This window comes from Neophocaena asiaeorientalis, unplaced genomic scaffold, assembly GCF_003031525.2.
Source record: "Neophocaena asiaeorientalis asiaeorientalis breed wild unplaced genomic scaffold, Neophocaena_asiaeorientalis_V1.1 scaffold98, whole genome shotgun sequence".
NCBI classification, from domain to species: domain Eukaryota; kingdom Metazoa; phylum Chordata; class Mammalia; order Artiodactyla; family Phocoenidae; genus Neophocaena; species Neophocaena asiaeorientalis.
The window spans coordinates 2,806,110-2,823,306 of record NW_020172459.1 but is presented as its reverse complement, the minus strand read 5'-3'; positions in this window follow the sequence as shown (position 1 = coordinate 2,823,306).

Genomic DNA, 17,197 nt, shown 5'->3' with positions numbered 1-17,197 from the left:
TCCAGGGGTAACAAATTCATGTATCATCAAAAAAATCTCAAGCAGGTAAAACAATTAACCAGGTCATGACTACTCCTCAGAAGTCCAACTCCACCCCCCAACTCCCTTCTCCTGGGAGGACCCATTATTCCAGGGTTTACCAACAGAAAGACCTGTCCACTCCATCCATCATTTAAGTACTTGTGGTTGGTTGCCAGTATAAATAGGTTTATAATCTTTCCATTGGATGAAATGACATCTTTTCACTGTGCTTAACATCTGGCTATTCTAACAAAGCATATAATTGTACTTAATGGATAAGAGTGTCTGATGGATTGCAGCCAGGTGTCTGGATAAGAGAGTAAAGGCAACTTGCAGTGATCTGCCTGCTAAGATTCCAAGGCAAGGGAAAAGTGGCCTTTCTCATCCAGGTGTCTTGTTTAATGTACATACCATATCCAGTAAAAACGCTTACTAAACCTCCACACTGGAATGCACAGCATATTAGGTCCCAGAACACACTTATGTCTACCTCTAAAAGCTCTAAATCCAGAGGGGAAGGCAGGCAAATCAACAGCACTAACAGCATGACAAAAAATAGGGATATAAACCACAGAATGTAGAAGCACCCATTAGGGCCACTCAGATGAGTCTGAGAAAGTAGGACATCAGATGGGGTTTAAAGGAAGAGTAAAAATTCAAAGAATCAGCAGTGTCTACTGAAACAAAGAAGTGGAGGAGAAATTTGGGCAGAGGCAGCAGCACATGTAAAATTATGTAGATCTGAAGGAGCATGATACTTTGGGGGACTATACACAGGTCCATAAGTCAGGAAAAAAGTGTGCTTCTAGGGCCAGAGAAGAACCCTGAAGGTTAGCCAGGTCTGGGTCACTGAAGGCCATAAGGCCTGAGGGAAGGCTTTTGAATGATATTCTGCAAGATCAGGGGGACCATTGAAGGGTGGTTTTAAGCTCCAACACAAAGGGAATCCACATGGGTGATAAATGTAGAAAGAAAGGATCTCTATGCACTGAGCCCTAAAGCAGACCAACTTTCAGAAATCACAGATGTGAAGAGGAACCAGCAAAGAGGAATAGGAGGATAAAATCATCTCAGACAAGGGGAACACAGGAACCTAAGGCCCCAGGTGAGAACCAGCCCTCTCCATTTGGGAACCTCCAAGATGTTGATGTGGGTGAAGCTGGTCCATAAGTATGAGTATGTGGGGGAGGGGCTGGAGAGACAGGCAAGAACGACAGCAGGGACAGCTTTGTTCATGGAGAGGAAAGCCAAAGAACAGGACTCTCCTCCCATAATTTCCTCCTATTTCCTGTAATTCATGAAATATCCTAATCTTCACATTTGTTATTTTAGTCATTACAACAATGCAATCATTTGAAGTGATCATTCAGGTATTGTTACTCTACTCCACAAACTGATCATCTTTTCGAACAATTTTTTTGTGCTCATGGATCTGTGGATTAAGAATTCAGATATGTTGTTTTGTACAACAATATTTAGGGCATTACCTTGGATAACTCAGCAGACGGGGACTTGAATTATCTGGTGGCATCTTTAGTCACATATCTTGCAGTTGATATTTCATGTTGGTTGGGGGCCTCAGTTAGGGCTGTGAGATAAAACACCTACAATAGACTGCTCCATGGACCCTTTGTTTTCTCATATTGAGGTGGCCTCAGAGCAGTAGTAGTAGTTTTTATATAGAAGCTCAATATTCTAAGCACTAGCTCATGTTCTAGCTAAGAAGGCAAATGCCTCAAATGTCATACAGCATCAATTCTACCACATTCCATGGGTTAGAAGTGAGTCACAAGCATACCCAAACTCAAGATGAGGAGAAATAGATTCTACCTTTTGATGGGTGAGTGGAAATTTCTATAAAAACATATGGAGAAAGAAAATTATCATAAAATTCTTTGGAAAATATAGCCTGCCACATGGTGGACTGTTGGAATTCTTCCAAACCTCTTGTACCATCAATTTGGCAACCCATTTATTGTCACTAGTTTCATTGTTTCAATGAGGAAACCAAGGTCCATAGAATTTAAATTTCACCGTGAGAACTAGAGCGGAGCAGGGATAGACCTTGAACCTAGGTCTGTCTCATTCCAGAAACTGTAAACTCCTCTGTGAGCCATACTGAAAGTATTAAAGCTAATAGTGAAATGTTTAATAAGACCAAGTATTTATTATCTAGAAAATTAAAAAACAAAAAAACAGTAACAGTGTATATCAGGGGTCCCCAACCTCTTTACCACAGACCAGTACTTTTCCATGGCCTGTTAGGAACTGGGACACACAGCAGGAGGTGAGCGGTGGGCAAGCGAGCAAAGCTTCATCTGCCACTCCCTGTTGCTCCCCATCACACGCATTACTGCCTGAACCATCCTCTCCCCCAATCTGTGGAAAAAATTTTCTTCCATGAAACTGGTCCCTGGTGTCAAAAAGTTTGGGGACCGCTGGTGTATATGACTTAGGTTAAATGGACAAATGCCCAGAAAGACATAAACTACTGAAATCCACAAGAAAAAATTAAAAATTTGAATAGATTCAGTAAAAGACAAGTTAAATTAACAATTTTTAAAACATCTACAAAAAATCCCAGGCTCAGGTGAATTCTACCAAACATTAAATAATTATTACCAATTCTCACAAACTCTTCCAAAAGAATAGACTAGAAAGGAACATGTCCCAACTCATTTTTAGAGACTAGTGTGACCCTGATAGGAAATTTTAAAAAAGATGATACAAGAAATAAATCTACAGATTAATATCTCTTATAAATATAGACACAAAAATTCTCAACAAAATACTAGCAAACTGAATCCAGCAACATATGTAAGGGATTATATATCATGACCAAGTGGGACTTATCCCAGGAATTCAAAGTTGGTTTAACATTTAAAAATCAATTAATGAAATACACAATATCAATAAAGAACCAAAATCACAGAGTCATTTCACTACATGAAGAGAAAACATTTTATAAAATTAAATTTATAATAAAAACACTCAACTAACTAAGAATACAAGAGAACTTCCTCAAACTAATAAAGGACATGTGTGAAAACTCACAAGTAATATCCTTAATAGTGAAAGATCAAATGCTTTCACCCAAAGATCATGAACAAGAAAAGGATGTTTGCTTTTACTACTTATATTCAATATTGTACTAGAGGTTCTAGTCAGGGAAATTAGTCTAATATGTATATGGAATCCAGATTGGAAAGGAGGAAATAAAACTGTGTTTGCAGATGACCTCATCCTGTATATAGAAAATGCTAAGGAATCCACTTAAAAACTATTAGAACTGATAACAAATTCAGCAAGTTCACAGGGTACAAAATCAACATTCATAAAGCAGTTATAATTCTATACACTAGCAATGAAAATTTTGAAAATTAAATAAGGAAACAATTCCATATATAACAGCTTCAAAACAGAATAAAATATTTAGGAATAAATTTAACAAAAGTGCACAACTTGTACACTTAAAACTACGAAACATTGTTGAAATAAATGAAAAAAGTTCTATATGTGGAAAGACATCCTATGTTCATGGATTGGAAGATTTAATATTGTTAAAATGTTGGTACTCTCCAAATTTATCTACAGATTCAGTGCAATCTCTGTCAAAATCCAAGCTGACTTCTTTGCAGAAATGGATGAGCTAATCCTAAAGTTCATACAGAAATGTCAAGGACTCAGACTAGCAAAGCAATCTTGAACAAGAACAGAAGAGAAGGACTCAAACTGGCCAATTTTTAAAATAACTACAAAGCTACAATAATCCAAACAGTATAGTACTGGCATATAAATAGACATAGAGATAAATGGAATAAAATTGAGAGTCCAAAAATAAACCTTCATACATGTAGTAAACTAATTTTCAACAAAGGTATCAAGACAATTCACTGGGTAAGGAATAGCATTTTCAGCAAAAGGTGCTAATATAATTGCATATCTACAGGTAAAAGAATAAAGTTGAACTATTTCTTCACACCATAACCAAAAATTGACTCAAAATGGGTAATAGACCTACATGTAAGAGCTAAAATTATCAAACAGGATCTTCATGACCACGAGTTAGACAAATTCCTCTTAGATTTGACACTATAACCTCAAGTGTTAAAAGATAAATTAGACTTCATAAAAATTAAAGCTCTTGTGCTTTAGAGGAAACCATTAAGAAACTGAAAAGACAGCACACAGAATGTGAGAAAATATTTGCAAATACTATATATAATAAGGGACTTGAATCTAGAATATACAAATAATTCTTACAACTAATATAAAAAGACAAGTAACCCAATTTAAAGATGTGCAAAGGATTTGAATAGTCATTTTTCCAAGGAAGACACATAAATGCCCAATAAGTACATGAGAAGATGCTCAACATAATTAAACATCAGGGAAATGGTAATCAAAACCATGATGAGATACATCTTCACACCCATTAGGATGGTTACAATCAGAAAGACATAATAACATATGTTGGCAAGGATGTGAAGACATTGGAACCCTGAGACATTGCTGGTGGGAATATAAAATTGTGCAGCTGCTCTAGAACAAAAAAGTTTGGCAGTCCCTTAAAAAGTTAAACAAAAATTATTTGACCCAGCAAATCTACTTCTAGGCATTAGCCAAGAGAAATGAAAACATATGTCCACACAAAAACCTTGTGCAACATATGTTCATAGCAGCATTATTCATAATAGCCAAAAAGTGAAAACAATCGATGAATCGATAAGTAAAATGTGGTATGTCCAAACAACGGAATATTATTTGGCAATATAAAAAAATGAAGTACTAATACCTATTACAACACTGATGAACCTTGAAAATATTTCACTAAGTGAAAGAAGCCAGATAAAAAAGATGACATAGTATATGATTCCATTCATATGAAATGTCCATAATATACAAATCTATAGAGACAGAAATTATATTAGTAATTGCCTGGGGCTGTGGGAGGGAGGGAGTTTGAAAGGAAATGGGAGTGATTGATAATGGTTACAGGATATCATTTTGGGGTGAAAAAATTTTCTAGATTTGTGGTGATATTTACACAACTCTGTGAATATACTAAAAACTATCAAATTATACATTTTAAATGAGTCAATTGCTAAGGTATGTAATTATAGCTCAATAATGCACTCATATTAAAAACAACAAAAAGCCCAAGTTGTTGACTAAATTAATTTTTATTTTTTGAAGTTTGTCTGACTCTGATTTTGACTGAGAGAGCCCCTCCCCTACCAGAAGCAACTGTTTGCATCTGAGGGCTGCAAATTTTGGCAACTGTAAACATTAGAAACCTAGAGAAAATGAGTCCTGTTTTTATTTTATTTTTGTTTTTATTTTATTTTTTTTGCAGCAAAGTGATTCAGTTATACATATATATACATATTCTTTTTCATATTCTTTTCCATTTTGGTTTAGTACAGGATATTGAATATAGTGCCCTGTGCTATACAGTAGGACCTTGTTGTTTAAGTATTTTATATACAGTAGTTTGTATCTGCTCATCCCAAACTCTTAATTTATCCTTACCTCTCTCCCTTTTCCCTTTGGTAACTATAAGTTTGATTTCAATGTCTGTCAGTCTATTTCTGTTTTTGTAAATAAGTTCATTTGTATAATATTTTAGATTCCACATATAAGTGATATCACATGGTATTTGTCTTTCTCTTTCTGACTTACTTCACTGCGTATGATAATCTCTAGATCCATCCATGTTGCTGCAAATGGCATTATTTCATTCTTTTTTATGGCTACGTAATACTCCATTGTATATATGTACCACATCTTCTTTATCCATTCATCTGTCGATGGACATTTAGGTTGCTTCCATGTCTTGGTTATTGTAAATAGTGCTGCTGTGAACATTAGGGTGCATGTATCTTTCTGAATCAGAGTTTTCTCTGGATAGATGCCCAGGAGTGGGATTGCTGGATCACATAAGTGTGGTTTTTAAGTTAACCTTTCATCTTATTAAAGTCCTCATTTGCTTCCTTTCCCCCCCTAGGCCTGCCTCAATCTCCTTTTGGCCCTAAGGAGGGTCTGCACTATACAGCTGGCAGAACTGCCAGGTCAGGAGACTGAGCAGGTGCCTGCTTGCATGTGGGATCTCCCTTTGGAACACCATCAGGGGACTCCAGAGCGCTGGATGGCAGCAGTGTATGTGCATGCCTGGAAGCCAAGAGACCCTGCTCTGGCCAAGCAACTCTGAGCCTGCCTCAACACTTCTCTGGACGTCCCTTTCCTTTTTTTATTATTATAAATGCTATGTCACGGTCCAGCTACGTCACAGGACCAAAGTATGTGAAAGTGATTAGAACACATTTAAATCGCTTTCTAAATGTATACCAAGCTGCCCGTAATCATACCAAAGTTCTCATCTTGCAGGCAGAGCACCAGGGGATCAGGATTGAATTTCTGGACCATATAGTGGCAGAGTCAGGTCTAGAATATTGGTCTTATTTGTATTTTTCTCCCTCCAGACAAGACTCCTGGTCATCCGCAGCCCATTCCCAGACCATACGCATATCCCAACAAATTATAAGAATCGATGTCCTTGGCACTCCATGTACGTGGTTTTAGAAATCAATTAGGTTTCAAAATATGCTGTAAATTTCCACATCTGCTAGTTTAGAATATCGATTGTATTTGTTAAAGATTTATTCTGGGTCAGAAATTCTTGTATGACGTGAATGACTGAAAAAGTTTAAGGAAATATCTTACATAACCACCGAATTGACTGCCCAGTTATCAACTGGCAGAATTGATCAAAGAGAAAAGTAATTTTTTAAATTTTTTGCACATCCATCAGGAGAAAAGCAAAAGAAGAGGTGAGGATCAAAGATTATGTATATGCAACATGCTTTGTGACTGTCAAACTTGTGAGAATATATACATTATTTAAAAGAAAGTTAAATTTGCTATCTTTCCATCTGTGGGGAAAATATAAGTAATACATAAGTAACTATAAATAAGAAAAAATTTCCATAAGAAAAATATGAATTGATAGACTTCCTTGAAGGTGAGCATTTGTGGAGTTTTAATGTGTGGACATTTATGTCTCATCTAATTTGCTGGATTCCCATCTATCTGACCAGTCCAAGCCAGACCGAAATGAAGCAGGCTAACATTTTCAACTTTCCTCTTGGTAAATAAGAATGTAAATAAACAAGCGAGCTCAATGTTTCACATAGGATCCACCACACACAGGTGCACACACACTCCCCGAATGCACCCTGCCGTGCTCTTCTGGAGGTACCTCCTGCCAGAAACACACTTACTTCATTCGTCTATACATTAGCTTATGCTTCTGGTAGACGCCAAAACCTAATTGTACTCCCACAACTCAGTGTAAACTCCTTTCTTTGAGAAGCTGTCCCTGACACCTCTCCACATTGACCCCCAGACAGTCCCAGACACACGAGAAAATAAGAAAGCGCATACCAAACCTCTCTTAACACTGCCTATCTTACAATGTTGGTAGTTATCTCTTTGCCTCCCCTCTGGACTGTGAACCTCATGAGAACAGGGTTCATGCTTGGAACGACTATTTTTTCCACTCTGTGTGCTTTTTACTCTGTGACAGGATCTGTCATAGAACAGAGGTTCTGTGGATATTTGGTGAGTGAATAAAATTGCAGAACCGAATGAGAAGGACACACGCCAAGGACGGTGACGTGCAGACCCTCCGCGCTGGGACTCAGTTCTTGCTGGCACAATGGAGTGCAGACTTCCCAGGGGTCCCTGCAGGACCACAGTGCCCCTGGGTTTGCCTCTCTTGCTAGGATGCAAGCTCCTCATGGCCAGAGGCCATGTCTTAATCCTCACTTAGCTGGGACCATGCTGGGCACTTAGGCAGGGTTAGAACGTGACTGCCACGTGGAAATTCCAACACCAAGGAGGGTCACTCTGACACTTTCAAAGAGAGACAGCATGCTTGGGTTGGCCTGAGTGAGTTTTGGAGCCTGAGAACTGAAAGATTTTTTTTTACTTATTTATTTATTTATTTATTTATTTGCAGTACACGGGCCTCTCACTGTTGTAGCCTCTCCAGTTGTGGAGCACAGGCTCTGGATGCGCAGGCTCAGCGGCCATGGCTCAAGGACCCAGCCGCTCCATGGCATGTGGGATCTTCCCAGACCGGGGCATGAACCCGTGTCCCCTGCATTGTCAGGCGGACTCCCAACCACTGTGCCACCAGGGAAGCCCAAAGATTTTTATTTTATATCCATTACTCCTGATTCCCAAATCACATACTCCCTTCCACATGACTTATGGAAAAGGGAGACCCTCACTCTCTCTAGCCCCCTAAGCAGCCACAGGCCAGATAGACCTCTCAACCATGTCCGCCATAAACCTGGGTGATTCCAGAGCTCTGCTAAGTACATGAAGACCCATATCTGGGTCTTTGGTTCCTCTCTGTGGCCGCTACCCTATTCTTCCTTCTTCTCTTCTATCAGTTTTCTTCTTTGCTCACCCAAGCATTACTTTCGATCTCTCCCACCGCTCCAACCTCAGTCGGTCCTCAACAGCATTCCTCTCCACTTAGTCCTCCTGTCCTCATCCTCGCCTGGGTGGGCACCTCTCTGCTGTGCAGGACTGTCTCCAGGACCAGTGAGGACTTGAGCAGCCCCAGGGCCACACCCTCCTCCATGGTTTAGCTAGCCTCTCTCTTTCCATGCCTCTTACTTGATGCACAGTCTTTAGGTTGGACTGTGGAAATGGCCCAGATTGAGGTAATAGTTTCAAAACATGCCTGGTGTTGCTTTTAATTTGGCTTCAGGTCTCCAGTATAATATATTCATTAAATATAGACAAAGAGACCTAAAATAAACCTGTCCTATATTGCTCTAATTCCACCTCTTACAATCCACCCTAAGGAAAGCCTGTAAAATAAAAAGTTTCTTTTGTTCAAAGATGTACAATTCAGTTTGATTTGTTGTAAAGAAAAATAATATAAGCAATGTAAGTCCCTAACACTAGCCCATTTTTATGGAGTATTTGTAATAACATAATCATTATGTACCTTATGTTAAAAAGCAAACATTCAAAACTATGTATAAATGGCATCATTTTGTTCTTTTTTATGGCTGAGTAATATTCCACTGCATATGTGTACCACACCTTCTTTATCTATTCCTCTGTTGATGGACATATAGGTTGCTTCCAAGTCCAGGCTATTGTAAATAGAGCTGCAATGAACATTGGGGTGCATGTATCTTTTTGAATTATGGTTTTCTCCAGGTATATGCCCAGGGGTGGGATTGCTGGGTCATATGGTAGTTCTATTTTTAGTTTTTTAAGGAACCTCTATACTATTCTCCATAGTGGCTGTACCAATATACATTCTCACCAACAGTGTAGGAGGGTTCCCTTTTCTCCACATCCTTTCCAGCATTTATTGTTTGTAGATTTTTTGATGATGGCCATTCTGACTGGTGTGAGGTGATACCTCATTGTAGTTTTGATATGCATTTCTCTAATAATTAGTGATGTTAAGCATCTTTTCACATGCCTACTGGCCATCTGTATGTCTTCTTTGGAGAAATGTCTATTTAGATCTTCTGCCCATTTTTTGATTGGGTTATTTGTATTTTTGATATTGAGCTGTTTGAATATTTTGGAGATTAATTCCTTGTCTGTTACTTTGTTTGCAAATATTTTCTCCAATTCTGAGGGTTGTCTTTTTGTTTTGTTTATTGTTTCCTTTACTGTGCCACAGCTTTTAAGTTTAATTAGATCCCATTTGTTTATTTTTGTTTTTATTTTCATTACTCTAGGAGGTGGATGAAAAAAGAACTTGCTGTAAATTATGTCAAAGAGTGTTCTGCCTATGTTTTCCTCTAATAGTTTTATAGTGTCCTGCCTTAAATTTAGGTCTTTAATCCATTTCTAGTTTACTTTTGTGTATGGTGTTAGGGAATGTTCTAATTTCATGCTTTTACATGTAGCTGTCCAGTTTTCTCAGCACCACTTACTGAAGATACTGTCTTTTCTCCATTTTATATTCTTGCCTCCTTTGTCACAGATTAGGTGACCATATGTGCAATTGTCATATTGAGTGAAGTAAGTCAGACACAGGAAGATAAATATCAAATGATATCGCTTATATGTGGAATCTAAAAAAAATGGTACAAATGAACTTATCTACAAAACAGAAATAGCGTAACAGATGTAGAAAACAAACATGGTTACCAGGGGATAAGTGGGGGGAGGAATAAGTTGGGAGATTGGGATTGACATATACACACTACTAGATGTAAAATAGATAATTAATAAGGACCTACTGTATAGCACAGGGAACTCTACTCAGTACTCTGTAATGGCCTATATGCGGAAAGAATCTTAAAAAAGAGTGGATATATGTATAACTGATTCACTTTGCTATACACCTAAATATTACACAACGTTGTAAATCAAATCTAGTCCAATAAATTTTTTAAAAAATACTGTGTATAGATGCAGAGGAGAAGAGGACCCTCCCATTGCCCCATCCATAGCCCTCATCTATCTCCCTGATAAGAGACACCCTCTCCCAAGAAGCAGGCCTCCTGGCTTCAGGGATGCTGAAAAATGCTGAGCAGAGCGAGGAAGGAGCCTGCCCCATTGCCCCACATTGACCTTCCTCTCCCTGCTTCCCTGGGTGGTTTGGAAAACAGGCTCCTTCCTCTGCTGTCCTTGTGCATATCTGTTGCCCTTGTTCTGTGCTGACCTTCTGGTCCAAACCAGTTTTCAAAACAGAATGTGCTCTGCTTATATTTAACTTCCCCAGAACTCCACCCTCCCTCGGGATGAACCATTCATCAGGGCCAGTCCTTCTTCCAGGGAGCTCTCGGTCTAACGAGGGACATGGAACCACAAACTACTTGGCTTCTGTAGGGTCCTCCAATGTCCAGGATTTTACAAACACTTTCATGAGCGTGAAGACTGCTCAACTGTTGGACAAACAGAAGGGTCTAAACTTTGCTTTCTTCTCTTGGCATCCTATCCTCACACACTCCACTCCAGTAGAAGGGTGATGCTTCACGACATTTCACACCCGCACAGGACTACAGTACTTGGGTGCATCTTTGTTCTACCAGTCTTTAATCAATGGGTATTTTGGTTCTTTCTAGTTCTTTGACATTATAAACAAGATTCTAATGACTGTCCATGTTTGCAATAGGCATATTTTTCATTTCAATATAACATACCAGACTGTTTTCCAGGAATATTAAACTCACATTTCCACCAGGAAGGTCAAGGGTACCCATTTCGCCAGCATCTCAGGAACAGGCAACAGGAAAGATGCTTTCTTTTCTTTTTTGCATTTTTCTAGTTGTTAGTGAGGCTGAGCATCTATGTACATGATTTTGAGGCCTTGCTGTCTTCTCTGTGAGTTCTGTAAATTGTCTACTCATCATATTTTCCTCTTATTTTATTGGAATATCGGTTGTTCAATTTGTAGGAGATTTGGGTGTATTATGCAGGGCTTGCCAAATGGTACACAGTAGTATTTGCTACACATGGATTAGAAGCATGGTGAAATGTGTGTCGCTTTGGTCCTCGGGTAGCCTGGTGGGGACTAAGGCATCATCCCCACAGGCCTCGTTGCTCAGGCTGCACCCAGCCCCATTCATTTTTCCCAGGATACTAAATTCATATTATTAACTTCCATGTGTGCTGTGATGTGAAATAACTTGACAAGTGTATATCACACATAAATCCTTGGTATATAGTTTGCAATTTGTATTTGCTCAGTCTGTGAGTTAGTATTTGCCTTTCTTCATAATATCACAATATAAACTCTTTTTGGCATTTTATATAGTCACTTATATTTACCTTTCCTTGTGGCACTGGTTATTCCTGTCTAATTGTTCAGTTGAATATACTTTCAGGAATTTTTGTTTGTTTTGGCTCACTGTTATATCCTTAGTGCCTGGAACAGTGTCTGGCACACAGTAGATGCTCAATAAACATTACTTACACTAATGAATTAACTACAACGCAGGGTAGGAAGTGTGATGTAATTGAGGCATAGATACTGTATGTGTGTGTGTTTTTTTAGGAGTAAGGCTTAAGTTAATTGGCGATGGTGAGCAGTGTGGGTCTTTCTCAGTCTTTTAAATGCACCTTCCCTTTCTCTTTGTGTCTCATATGTCAGCCTACTCAGTGCCTCCCTTCTCTGTGTTAAACATCAAGGATAAGGCCACAGGCCACACTGGGGTTTTCTGAGCCTCCAATAGCCAGTTCCCAGCAGGCACATCTCCAGGTCCCTCCGTGGCACTGAAGGGGACCCTGCATATGCCTCTGCGAGGTTTTTCCAGACCAAACTGTCCCTGATTGCTACAGCACTAGATCGATCATCTGAACCCTGATTTCTTCTGCTTTTTCCAGTATCAGGACCCCTAAGGCTACAGAGAAAGTATGTATAGGCAAGCAAGACACAGAAGCTTTGGTCTGGGGGTGGTACTGAGCATTAAAAGCAATAGTGGAGTCAGGCGGGCATGAGCTGAGATGGTCTCTGTCCATTACTGGTGCATGATCTTGTGCTTTACTCTAATTTCTTTGGACTCAGATATCTGGGATGTAAAAAGGTAATAACAATACCCACCAACGTCTTGTGATAATTACATGCTACAAAGTGTCTGAAGTTATAGGTAATCAATAATCGTTGTTACTGCTACAGCAGCATTTCCAGAGAAGCTGCTCTGTTACTTCTGCACAAGGCATCCTTTCATAAGACTTTACATATTTGCAAACAGCCTCCCCCTGTATTTCCATTCCAGGTGCAGAGCAACTGATCACACCAGATGCATTATCGCAAATTATCTTGGGATTTCCTCATCGTGTTTAGAACACGCTGCACCATTTCTGCTGCCAGGGTATTAGCAGGGTGAGGGAGCTTCCGTCAGGGGCAGTTGAGGCAACAGATTGCACTGGGACTCAGCCACCCAGGACCCTGCCCCGGACTTGGGACTGTGCCTACCCCCAGGAAGAATCTAAGTCAGCATCACAGAAGGCTCGGGAGAAGGGATGGTGTGGGGGGAGGGGGCACGAACGTTGCTGTACATGCTCCTTCTGTTCCATCAGCCTGTGCTGGGGTCCCACCATCATCCACGGAGTCCCAAGGAGCCCCCAGCCCACCCCTGCCTCAACCTCCTCCCCGTCCTCCCATATATACCTGTATAAGTACCCAAAAGGTTCATTGACAAAAAAATCTCCCCCAAAGTTCCCTTTCTCCTCTTTGTAGTCAATGCTTATCCCAGTGGTAATCACTAATCTGATTTTTGTCTATATGTTTCTGCCTTTTTCAGAATGTAATATCGACTGAGTCACACAGAGGGTAGTTTTGAATCTGGCTTCTCTCACTCAGCAAATGCATTTGAGATTTATCATTTAGTTCCATGTCTTAATAGTTGCTTTGTTTTTATTGATTAATTGCTTTTACTTCTTAACTAACTGACTAACATGGCATTGTACACATAGACCATAATTTGTTTATTCAACAGTTGAAGGGCATTTGTGTTTTCTCCAATTTGGGGCAACATGAATAAAGTCACTATATACATTTTTGAAAAAGCACTAGTCACCCTTCAAGTCCCAGCCCTCATGCCACTTTTCCACTCTCTCCTTTCCACTCCCCATCACTGACATCCGCAAAACAAAAAGGCAGCCTACCAAACAAGAGAAACCAATATATTTGATAAGGGTTTCATATCTAAACAATGTATCTGATAAGGATAGACCAAGAACTCATAGAATTCAGCGTCCAAAAAACAAAAAACCCAATTAGAAAATGGGCAGAAGACTTAAACAGACATTTTTCCAAAGAATACATACAGATGGCCAACAAGCACATGAAAAAAATGCTCAATGTCACTTATCATCAGGGAAGTTCACATCAGAACCAGAATGAGATATCACCTCACACCTGACAGAATGGGTATCATCCAAAAGACAACAAATAAGTATTGACAAGGATGTGGAGAAAAGGGAACGTGCACTTTTGTTGGAAATGTTCATCGGTACAGCCACTATGGAAAACAGTACGGAGGTTCCTCAAAAAAATAAAAATAGAGCTACCATATGAGGCAGGAATAAGACTTGGAGGTATCTTTCTCAAGGAAACAAAAATACGAATTAAAAAGGATATGTGCACCCCTATGTTCATGGCAACTTTATTGACAATAGCCAAGATATGGAAGCCACCCTGATGTCCATAGATAGAAAAATGGATAAAGATTTCATATATATATATATGAATATATATCTTCAGATGTATTTTTCATATATATATATATAATGGAATATGACTCAGCCATAAAGGAAAAAGAAATCTTACAACAACATGGATGGACCTAGTGGCTATTATGCTGAGACATGTCAGACAGAGAAAGAGAAATATCTTATAATGTCACTTATATGTAGAATCTACAAATCAAAGCAAATGAACAAACACAACAAAACAGAAGTGGACTTATAGATTCAGAGATCAAGCTGCTGATTTCCAGAGGTGGGGGGGAGTTGGGGAGATGAATGCAATAGGTGAGAAAGATTAAGAGGTACAAACTTCCAGTTATAAAACAGATGTTGTGGGGATGTAATGTACAGCATAGGGAATAGAGTCCATAATACTGTAATACTTTTGTATGGTGTTGCATGGTAACTAGACTTATCTTGGTGGTCATTTTGTAATGTATAAAAATGTAGAATCACTATGTGGTATACCAGAAAATCAATATCATATTACCGGTCAATTATACTTCAATTTTTTAAAAAGAAGAAAAAAAAGACTATCTTAAAAAAGAAAAGTGTCGGGCTTCCCTGGTGGCGCAGTGGTTGGGAGTCCACCTGCCGATTCAGGGGACACGGGTTCGTGCCCCGGTCCAGGAAGATTCCACATGCTGTGGAGTGGCTGGGTCCGTGAGCCCTGGCTGCTGAGCCTGCGCGTCCCGAGCCTGTGCTCCACAATGGGAGAGGCCACAACAGTGAGAGGCCCGCGTACCGAAAAAAAAAAAAAAAAGAAAAAGAAAAGTGTCAAATGAGATAAAGAGCGGGTGTCAGATGAAACTTTGAAAGGGTGCATGTTGAAAGGACATTGTCCACTGAAGTTTGGCTCTCAAGTGGCCCAGACACGTGGAGGACTCGAAGAGGACCAGCCATGGCATGCTACTGGAAGGTCTCTTTGTTTCTTGGTTTAAATAGGCTTTACCATTTTTAAAACAGTTTTGAGTTCACAGCAGAACTGAGCAGAATACCAAGAGGTCCCACATGCGCCTGGCTCTCCTATTGCTGTCAGCCCCAGCCCCACCACACAGGCGCCCAGGTCCCCCCAGTCTCCAACTATCCTATCAACACTCTGTGTGCTGGTCACTACTGATGAATCTACGTAGACACCTCATGATCACCTGAGTCCAGAGTTTACGTTAGAGTTCACTCCTGGTGGTGTACATTCTATGGGTTTTGACAAATGTATCTCATCATGAATGTATCATACTGAATAGTTTCACTAAAAATCCTCTGTGCTCAGCCTATTTATCACCCCCCACACCCCTCAACTCCACTGCAAACCCCTGGCAACCCACTGATCTTTTCACTCTCTCCACGGTTTACCTTTTTCCGAACGTCATATATCATTGGAACCCTAAGCTATGCCACCTTTCCAGATTGGCTTCTTTCAGTGATATGCATTTAAGGTGGCCCACCTATCTCCTCATGGCTCCATATCCCCTTCATTTCTTTTGTGCCAAAGAATATTCTGTTGCATGGATGTAGCCCAGTCTATGTGTCCATTCACCTTCTGAAGGACATCTTGGTTGCTTCCAATTTCTGGCAGTTATGAATAAAGCTGCAGTAAACGGCTGTGTGCAGGTTTCTGTGGACGTAGCATTCCACTCATTTGGGTCCACTGATACCAAGGAGTTCGAAGGCTGGATGGTATGGAAAGAATGTGTTTCATTTTGAAAGACACAGCCCATGTTCACAGAGCTTCTGAAGCCGGTAGCTGAGAACATGTCAGCATACTGAGGAATCAAGCCAAGGAAGGAAGTAGAAATTGAGTATACAGCAAGGAAGACATTGCCAAGGCAAAACCTTACCCTCTTAGAGTTGATGACTGGTCATGAGAATTAAATGGACACGAGACAGATTCACAGGAGAGAAGCATCCACATTTATTTTCCCTAAGTTTTATATGACATGGGGAGGGCTCCTAAGGAAATGAAGAGAGACCCAGAGAAGTGGCAAAGCCTAAATGTTTTTCTGTTGGGTTGAACAAAGAGAGGCAGTTGTGGAAAAGGAGCTACACTATGCAGGGGGGCAAAGGAGGATGAGAATGCTGTTGAGCAAGGTCAGTACAGAATCCTCCCGTTCTTCACTCTCTGCCCTTGACAGTAACAATGTTACTCTCCCTCCTGCGGAGGGAGGACGTCTTCCACAGGGGGGCAGTGGGTGATGGATATGTCATCTCTTGCTTCCAGGAAGGAAAAGGGGAAGGGTGAGCCCACCCTTCTTGCACCTGTTGTTTGGGGGCTTTGTTTGCTTCATTTCTGCCATTTTTTTTTAAGTGTCTGTAGCTCAAAACAATATTCTGGTCTGCTTTACACCTAAGTCTTTTACCTGGTGTTTGTCTTCTGACAGGAAGAGGGACATATTTTTCTGACATGATAGGGCTGGTCGAGTGGAGAAGGATAAGATGGGCGTGGGCCCATGCCTATTCTTTTCTTGTGTGTTAGGAAGATGAACCCAGGACTCCCCACTGGTGTCACTGTGCATGGACATGGCATAGGGTGAGGGTTGAGCAGTCAGCAGCTCATAGGGGCCCTTGGGGAGCTTTGTGTGAGGAGGAAGCTGGGTAAAGCGACCCCAGGAAGTGACCTCACTTGCCTGGCAATAGAGCCCAACAGAACTTGGAACCCAGGTAACCATTCATGCAGCACATTCTAGAGAACTTCCCTACCCAGCTCACTGGGGTGGAGACGCTTGAATGGACATATTCTTCTGTGTCCTGATGTCTTGATATCCTGTGGCCTCAGGAAAGCCCGCGGTGACAGCCTTTTCTGATGCTGCAGATGTTGGGTCAGTTCTCACCCCAGACGCCTTTGGTCATTTGCCTGGAGGGACCCAAAGGTGACACAAGGAAACCCAGGACAGGCCAGGACAGGCCAGGCCACCACTCTGATCCCACGCAGGTAGCC